The sequence below is a fragment of the Telopea speciosissima genome, chromosome 11, assembly GCF_018873765.1.
Source record: "Telopea speciosissima isolate NSW1024214 ecotype Mountain lineage chromosome 11, Tspe_v1, whole genome shotgun sequence".
NCBI lineage: Eukaryota > Viridiplantae > Streptophyta > Magnoliopsida > Proteales > Proteaceae > Telopea > Telopea speciosissima.
Window position 1 is genome coordinate 4,944,049 of NC_057926.1, and position 10,057 is coordinate 4,954,105.

The 10,057-nt window shown below is 39.8% G+C and overlaps 2 non-coding genes across 2 annotated transcripts; both read left to right on the plus strand.

The window, feature by feature from the left end:
* The first annotated feature begins 6,234 nt into the window (after window positions 1–6,234).
* TRNAG-UCC lies at window positions 6,235–6,306 on the plus strand. Its single transcript has one exon. It is a non-coding gene; the product is annotated as a tRNA-Gly (tRNA).
* Window positions 6,307–9,084: 2,778 nt separating this feature from the next.
* TRNAG-UCC lies at window positions 9,085–9,156 on the plus strand. Its single transcript has one exon. It is a non-coding gene; the product is annotated as a tRNA-Gly (tRNA).
* The last annotated feature ends 901 nt before the right edge of the window (window positions 9,157–10,057 follow it).

Consider the following 10,057-nt stretch of genomic DNA (forward strand, 5'->3'; position numbering starts at 1 on the left):
ATCCCACCCACCCATCTGGGATCAGGTGGAGAATTAAATGGGTTGTTATGACCTTCTATTATCTTAGGCTGTGTTTGGTATGCATTCTTGGAATGTATTCTAGGTCGATTTTGCATTTTCGGGCGATAAAAACAATTGTTTTGTTTTTTATCGTTCAAGTGCGGAATCGACTTGAAATACATTCCAATAATATATATACCAAACACTGCCTTAGTTTAATGCATGTTTTTTTTTATTCCACAAAATATTTTTTTTTCTTCAATTAAGAGCGGTTGGAGGGATACATTGATCCAAAGTTAGTTTCATTTTATTTTTATTTATTTATTTATTGGAGGAGAAGGGAGGTGGGGAAGAGAAGCATGGGAGGTAAGATTGTATATTTACCTCTTTTATAATTTGTGATCATATTCATTTTTTTCTTAAACATGATGGGTGATTATTTTCGAGCATATACCTAATATTTATTTCTTAACAATGGTTTGTCAGTTCCCTCTAATTCTTATTATTATTTTACTGCTATTATTCTGGTTGGTATTTCCTCATAAGTCATATCTTCCCCCTTCTTTGATCAGCAAGGTCAAGAATTTTATTATAAGGAGAATGAATACACAAGTGAATGGGGAAATATAAGTCTTAGGATGACCAGCTCATCCGATCTCACCAACCTTATCTTCTTCTGTAATTTTAGTATGTAATTATCACATTGATGTACATACCATATGTAGGACAATAGATTAGGAAATTCAATTTGTATATTTACACCTACACACATTCATTTTCAATCAATGGAAAGTCAAGATCCATTCCAGAATTCTTATCTTAACATGGTATCAGCTTAAGGAACGATCCATTTTTTTTCTCTTTGCCTTCATGACTGGTTCACCCACGGTGGCAGCAGCCACAGTTCCGACGACTTTGTCTTCTTCTTCGCCATATTTTTTACACTCCAATGACCAGCCGGGTGCCTCTCTCGTCACTCCGCTCTTGGATGGCAACAATTATCCCACCTGGCATCGTTCTATGTTGATGGCCCTTGAAGCAAAAAAAAAAAAAAAAAAACTGGTTTCATCGATGGTTCTCTTCCGATTCCGGAGTCCTCTTCCCCGGATTATGCTCACTGGGTTCGCTGTAATAGTATGGTGAAGTCGTGGATTATACACTCCACCGTTGCTTCTATCTCTCACAGCATTCTCTGGATCGATTCAGCCCAGGCTATTTGGACTGATCTCAGAGATCGGTTTTCACCCAAGAATGCCCCGCGTATTTTTGAGATACGCCGGGCTCTGTCCATGCACGTTTAAGGCAGTGACTCTATTTCGGCATATTATACAATCATCAAGGGTTATCGCGACGAGTTGCTGTCCTACAATGCCCTCGTTGCTTGCTCTTGTGGTGCCCTCCAGACACTTCATGAGTACTTGGAAACCGATCATTTGTTGGACTTTCTTCAGGGTTTACATGAAAAATATTTGGCTGTTCGCCGCCAAATACTGTTGATGGAACCCCTTCCCATGGTGGCTAAGGCTTATTCCCTTCTCTTATAGGAAGAGCGACAGCGTAGTATTCATGATGTTTGTGCTCTTCCTACCGATCAGGCGGCAATGGTTGTTTCACGCCCATCTGCTGCTCCCAAATCTGCTGGTAGCACCTCATCTAAGCCACCTTATCAATGCACTTTTTGTAATAAGGATGGACACTCTGAGTCCCGGTGCTTCAAGAAGCACAATTTTCCTAATTGGTGGAAGTCGTGTGATGCCTCCAACAAGGGCGCAGGTTCGGCCAATCCTGCCCCATCTCGTGCCTCTAGCACTCGGCCAATGGCTGCTGCCGTGGGGACTTCTTCAGCCCCATCTTTGACTGCCGATCAGATTCAAAGGCTGTTGACCGGCCTCCCTACTAGTGATCACCCTTTGATAAATCTAGCAGGTACCCCCCCCCCTCTTGTTTCATTTCCGTTCATTCGTGGGTCTTGGATTCAAGAGCCACTGATCACATGGCTTTTGACTCCTCTTTGTTTACTTCCATTGAAGTTACTACATCCCCTCCCCTGTCCTTTTACCCAATGGTTCTCATGTTCCCGTTACCAATGTTGGTAGTGTCACTTTGTTTCCAGGCCTTCAACTTCTTAATGTTCTTCGTGTTCCATCCTTTCGTTTTAATTTAATTTCGGTTCGCAAACTTATCACTGATTCTAACTGTTGAGTTATTTTTACTTCTGACACTTGTCTTATTCAGGACCCGGGCCCTCAATCAAAGATAACTTTAGCGACGGGTAGGCGGCATGGTGGTCTATATTATTTGGATGTGGTTCCCCCTTCCACCTTTGTCTCGGTTGCCTCTTCGGGTGCTCATTTCGACCTCTAGCATTGGCGGTTGGGTCACCCTGGGTCCACCTCTCATTCTAGTATTTGCAATATTGATTCTAGTATTTCTTTTTCGGACAATTGCACTTGCACTATATGCCCTCTTGCTAAACAAACTCGTTTATCTATCATTTCTAGTACAATAAAAATTGTTGCTTGCTTTGAATTGTTACATGTTGATGTATGGGGTCCTTTTCGCATTAAATCCTTATCGGGTGCTCGTTTTTTCCTCACAATAGTTGATGATTTTTCAAGATGCACATGGGTATATTTATTTCAATCCAAAACTGAAGTGCAGTCCCTCATAATTCATTTTTTCAATATGGTTCAAACACAATTTCAAGCCACCATTAGATGCCTTCGATCCAATAATGGCACAGAATTTTTCAATACCCAAATTTCTACTTATTTGAACTCATTGGGCATACTCCACCAGTCCAACTGCATTGACACCCCTCAACAAAATGGGGTGGTCAAACGCAGGCATAGGCACCTATTAAATGTTGCTCGTTCCCTGCATTTTCAAGCACACTTGCCTCTTGAATTTTGGGGTGAATGCCTCTTGACTGCCGCATATTTAATAAATCGCTTACCCACCAAAATTCTTCATGGCAAGATATCATTTGAAATTCTTCATGGCCGCCCCCCCAACCTCTCTCATTTACAGGTTTTTGGATGTTTGGCATTCGGTCGTCACACTCATATCAACCATAAATTTGATAAAAGGGCTTCCCCAGGAGTTTTTTGGGTTACCCTCATGGCCAAAAGGGGTACAGAATTTTTGATCTCACCTCAAAAAAAAATTTTGTGAACCGTGATATGGTATTTCATGAAACAATATTCCCATTTTCTTTACATTCTGATCCAACCCTATCAAGGACTCCTGTTCTTCCATTACCCATCCATGAACCCACCGATCCCATTGTAACCCCCAATCCACCTGCTGCACCACCATCCCCCCCACCATCCAACCCGCCACCACCACCCCCTCCACCTTCCAACCCGCCCCCCCATCCGACACCACTTCTTTACGGCGTTCTCAACGCACCCGTGTTCCCCCATGTCGTCTCAATGATTACCATTGCCTGCTTCCCTCGTCTCAAATTTCGTCGACAGCTATTGGGTCAGGTACCGTCCATCCTATGGCAAATTTTTTTTATCATATTCTCATTTTCGTCCTGCATATTTGACTTTTCTTACTTCTTTATCTAGTGTGTCAGAACCATCTACTTTTACCGAAGCTATGAAACACCAAGAATGGAGAGATGCTATGCAAGCTGAAATTCAGGCTTTGACTCATAATAATACTTGGATTATTGTTCCTCTACCATCTGGCAAGAAGCCTATTGGCTCCAAATGGGTTTACAAACTCAAACGTGCTTCTGATGGTTCCATTGAACGCTATACAAAGCCCGTTTGGTCGCTAAGGGTTACACTCAAGTGGAAGGCATAGATTATCATGACACTTTTGCCCCTGTTGCCAAGTTGGTAACCGTTCGGTTCCTTCTTGCCATTGCCACTGTTCATGGATGGCCCCTCCATCAGATGGATGTGCATAATGCTTTCCTTCATGGCAATCTTGACGAGGAGGTGTACATGACCCCTCCACCTGATTATCGCCGTAAGGGGGAGACTTTTGTTTGTTGTCTCATCAAGTCTCTCTATGGTCTGAAGCAGGCATCTCGCCAATGGTACTCCAAATTTTCCACATCATTGTGACGTTATGGCTTTCAACACTCTGAGGCAGATCATTCATTATTTTTTATGCATCGTGGGGAGCATAGTATTTTCATCATTTTGTATGTGGATGACATAGTCATTACTGGTTCCGATGATACTTGGATTGGCATAGTTAAGGCTATGCTTCATAGAGACTTTCACATCAAGGACCTCGGCCCATTGAAGTATTTTCTTGGAATTGAGGTGGTTAGATCTCCGACTGGCCTCTCTCTTTTCAACGGAAGTATGTTATAGACATTTTGAACGACACTGGTTTGAGTGGGGCCCGGCCTTCTGACACACCCATGGAGCAGAATTTGAAACTTAGTGATTCAGATGGCACTTTGTTACCAAATCCGTCCTCTTACAGGCGCCTTGTTGGGCAACTGATTTATTTAACGGTCACTAGACCCGATATCTCATATACGATCAATATCTTGAGCCAGTTCATGCACCAGCCTTGCCAACCCCATCTTGATGTAGCTCACCGGCTCCTGCGCTATTTAAGAGCCATGGTTGGTCAAGGCCTTTACTTTCCTGCCAATTCCACCATGGAATTGCGCGCATACTATGACTCAGATTGGGCTAGTTGTCCCATGACTCACCGGTCAACTACTGGTTATTGTATCTTCCTTGGTGATTGCCCGATCTCATGGAAAACAAAAAAGCAACACACCGTGTCTCGCTCCTCTACCGAAGGCTCAAAGCTGAATATCGCGCCATGGCTGTCACCACGTGTGAAATCACGTGGCTAGCTTCTCTCTTTAGGGATGTTGGTCTTCAGTGCTCTCAACCCATACCACTTTTTTGCGACAACCAGGCAGCATTACACATTGCGGCAAACCCGGTGTTTCACTAACGTACCAAACATATAGAAATTGACTGTCATTTAGTTCGTGAGAATTTGCACCAAGGACTCATCAGACCGGCCAAGATTCCCACGACCTCACAGGTTGCGGATTCATTCACGAAACCATTGGGACGTGACCGGTTTCGCTATCTTATTTCCAAGTTGGGCGCTCGCAATCTTCATGCTCCAACTTAAGGGGGAGTCTTAGGATGACCAGCTCATCCGATCTCACCATCCTTATCTTCTTCTATAATTTTAGTATGTAATTATAACATTGATGTACATACCATATGTAGGACAATAGATTAGGAAATTCAATTTGTATATTTACACCTACACACATTCATTTTCAATCAATGGAAAGTCAAGATCCATTCCAGAATTCTTATCTCAACAATAAGCATGGATAGAACAAGAACTTTTTTGTTTTTTTTGATAGAACAAGAACAATAGTGATAGATGGATTTGAAAGGAACACAACAATAATAGGGTAATTTACGTGTACTTTCCCTGAGGTAAGGTGAAATTACAGACTCACTCGTGAGTTTTGGATTATTATGCGCGCGTAGCTTCCTTGCTTTCCAAAATAATTCATAAGTAAACCCAGGCCCTATTGATGAAATTGAAATTACCCCCCCCCTTAATGCAATATCATGGTACCATTGGGCATTGGAGTGAATGTGGAGAGATTCCTCATCAAAATTGATGTTGAGAAACTTGTTCCTTCCGCTATTAGCTTGAGTTGGTTTACCCGTAGTAAACATCCCTCATACTGGTATCAGAGCATAGTCATTTAAAGTCCTCTCCGTCTTGTTGCTAGCTTGCTCGTACTATAGTTCATCAGCCACCGAGTCTTCTCTGCCCACCTTGGTTCTCGTTAGGAAGAAACGCATATTTGTATGAATATGCTCTGTAATTGCCCTATCATGAGATCCTCAGCATTAGAAAGTAATTAGACCCTCATCGCCCCCACCACCCTACCACTTGCCCCTACCTTGCCGCCACCACCACCTTCTCCCAAAGAAACATAGAAAATGTATTCTCTAAAAAATTGAACTACCAAATGGGTTTCTTATTCTTGAAATATTTCAGATTGTTGCAACCAAAACAATTTGGGAAAGTTTTTCAATTTCTTAGCTAAAAATCTATTTGTTGATATCAATTCAATATTGAAATAGAAATCATACCAAACCTAGCCCAAGTTATCCATGAAACACTTTCAGGATGTTTGTATAATTAAAAATCTAGCCCAAGTTACCCAAAAAACACTTTAAGGATGTTTGTATAATTAAAAAAGTGCTTGCGTTTGTAGTCCAACGGTTAGGATAATTGCCTTCCAAGCAATAGACCCGGGTTCGACTCCCGGTAGACGCATTTAATTTAAACCTTCTTTATTAAATTTTTATTTACCCAAAAAAAATCCTAGACAGTTAATAACCTTAGCCCCCCTCTTGCTATATATGGTAGATGTAACAAGTGGGGGGCATCGACGCCGTCCAGATGCACAATGTCGTCACCGGTTGCATCCTTCTCTTACCTATCGCCTGTGTCATTCTCGCCGACTCCTTTTTTGGTTGTTTCTCTGTCGTCATCTTCTCCTCTATTGTCTCTCTTCTGGTATGTTATTATTGTAAGTAGTTTTCTGTCCGCGAGTGTGGCCTATGCCAATACTCTCATGTGTCTATCTCTCTCCTCCTCAAAACAGGGGGGCATAGGTGTCTCATCATAGCATCATGGAGATGCAACGCTATAGCTAGCGACCGCTATGGCGCAATGGTGATATGACACTATGATGATCTATAGTTATGGCAATCTGATGATTTTTTTTTTTCGGTAATAGCAATCTGATGATTTAGTGCCATGACAATCTATTGTTCCGAAACTATGACGCTCTGGGGATCTACCACTATGGCACAATGGCAAATAAGACTGGTGATCTACCACTATAGCGGTCTAATGATTTAGTGCTATGATGATCTACCGTTACAACACTATGATGCTATGGTGATCTACCGCTATGGCGATCCGACAATTTGGCACTATGATGATTTATCGTTATGACGCTATGGATATCTGGGGATATGATGCCATGACATTATGGCGATCTAGCGCTACATCAATCTATCACTATGGCACTATGGCAATCATCACTGTATTATGATGATCTGGCGATATGACACTATGACGTTATGATGATAGCGATCTAATGCCATGGTAATCTAGCCTATCCAATAACTAGAACCATGTCTTCGTTGTCCGTTTCAATGCCTTGTATTGCATTGCTGATACGGATCCGCCGGTACGACCCAGTATCGATGTCAATTGATACTGATATGATTGTGTTGAAGTGAGATTAAAATAAAAAAAATGAATGTTGAATATAAAAAAAATTAAAAAAGAAAAAGAAGTTAGAAAATAAATAAAACAAAAAGAAATGATGGAGAATAAAATAATAAAATGATAGGATGTTAAAATAATAAAATAGTAGGATGTTGAATAAAAATTTTAAAAAAAATTGATGAGAGAGAGGAGGTTGAGAAGCAAGTAGCCCATCATATCGCCTCTTTCGACTACCACGCATCGGGTTGGAAGTTGGCCTCATTTTTATTTTTATTTTTATTTCTGGAGAAGGGGATGGGGAGAGAAGCAGGGGAGGTAAGACTGTATATTTACCTATTTTATAATTTGTGATCATATTCATTTTTTTCTTAAAAGTTATGGGTAATTATTTTCAGCTTATACCTGATATTTATTTCTTAACAATAGTTAGTTAGTTCCCTCTAATTCTTATTATTATTTTGTGCTTCTGTCTTTCTATTGTTACTGCTATTATTCTGGTTGGTATTCCCTCATAAGTCATACCTTCCCCCTTCTTTGATTAGCAAGGTCAAGAATTTTATTATAAGGAGAATGAATACACAAGTTATTGAGGATATTACAGTCTTTCTCTCCCTCTTGCGATTTGGGATTTTTTAACTATGGAAACCGTATTGGTGGTTGCTCAAGATATCCTCACATATGATATCAAATCCATCAAGGAATGGTAACTTCCTTATTGACTGAGTTTCCTTCTTAGCTATTTCCATATTCATTGTAATCTCATTGTAATCTTTCCTTATTCTCTTACCTTATAAACACCAACACATGTACACTTTAAATATTCTCTTCATTGGAGAGAATCAATTAATGCAAGTACTCCAATTTCTCAGCTCTAACACAAGTGAATGGGGAAATATAAGCATAGATAGAACAAGAACTTTTTTTTTTTTTTTTTGATAGAACAAGAACTATATTGCATTATTGATAGATAGATTTGAAAGGAACACAAAAATTATAGGGTAATTTACGTATACCTCTCTTAAGGTAAGGTAAAATTACAGGATTAATATGCGTAGCTCCCTTACTTTCCAAAATAATTAATAAGTAAACCAACGGCCTATTGATGAAATTGAAATTACACCCCCCCCTTAATGCAATATCATGGTACCATTTGGCATTGGAGTGAATGTGGAGAGATTCCTCATCAAAATTGATGTTGAGAAACTTGTTCCTTCCTCTATTATCTTGAGTTGGTTTACCCGTAGTAAACATCTCTCGTACTGGTATCAGAGCATAGTCATTTAAAATCTTTTCCCTCTTGTTGCTAGCTTGCTCGTACTATAGTTCATCCGCCACCGAGTCTTCTCTGGCCACCTTGGTTCTCGTTAGGAAGAAACGCATATTTGCACGAATATGTTCTGTAATTGCCCTATCATGAGATCCTCAGCATCAGAAAGTAATTAGGCCCTCATCGCCCCCACCATCCTACCACCTGCCCCTACCTCGCCATCGCCACCCCTTCCTGGCAATACCCTTGCCACCCCAACCCTCTCCCAAAGAAACATAGAGAATGTATTCTCTAAAAAATTGAACTACCACATGGGTTTATTATTCTTTAAATATTTTAGATTATTGCGACCAAAACAATTTGGGAAAGTTTTTCAATTTCTTGACTAAAAATCTATTTGTTGATATCAATTCAAAATTGAAATAGAAATCATACCAACTCTAGCCCCAAGTTATCCGTGAAACACTTTCAGGATGTTTGTATAATTAAACATCTAAGTTATCTAAAAAACACATTCAAAATGTTTCTATAATTAAGAACCACTTGCGTTTGTAGTCCAACGGTTAGGATAATTGCCTTCCAAGCAATAGACCCGGGTTCGACTCCCGGCAGACGCATTTAATTTTCACTTTCTTTGTTGATTTTTTATTTACCCAAAAAAAAAATCCTAGCCATCTTGCTATATATGCTGTGTAACAAGTGTAAGAAAACTCTAACCCACTCGGACATCCTTGCTCTTGTTTTCTACTTTTTAATAAAATTTTCCTTTTCATTATGAAAAAAAAAACACATTCATTTTCATTTTTGCAACTGACTGACTAAAAGATGGAACTTAAAGCAACAAACATAATAATAAAAACTGGATGGATGCAACCACCACCTGCTTCTGCTTCGCCATCGCCACCACCATCTACCAGTACCCCTTCCCGGCCCTATCCCTGCCACCACCACCCTCTCCTAAAGAAACATAGAGAATGTATTCTCAAAAAATTGAACTATCAAATGGATTTGTTATTCTTGAAAATTTTTAGATTGGTGCAACCAAAACAATTTCAACTTATTGACTAAAAATCTATTTGCTAACTATTTCATAAAATCAACCCGAAATTGAAATTGAAATAACCTTAACTCACCATCTTGCTATATATGCTAGATGTAACAAGTGTAAGAAAACTCTAACCCAATCGAACATCCTTGCTCTTGTTTACTAGTTTTTAATAAAATTTTCCTTTTCATTAAAACTAGATGGAGGTTACTCTCAGCAGGATTTAATATCTCAAAGACATAAATTTATGGTCTTGATGAAAGCATTAAAATATATCAATAAATATAGGATTGATTATTAGGGAAACGGTTTTTTATCAAAGGCTTGTCAGTCTATTCTTCCTTATAAAAACCAAGTATCAGAGAACCCATTACATTAACATTAAAACAAACACCAAGAAGAAGCTGGTATATATAGAATTTCTATCATGGCGTGGGTAAGAACACCGGCGGCATCGTCGCCCTTGTTCATAA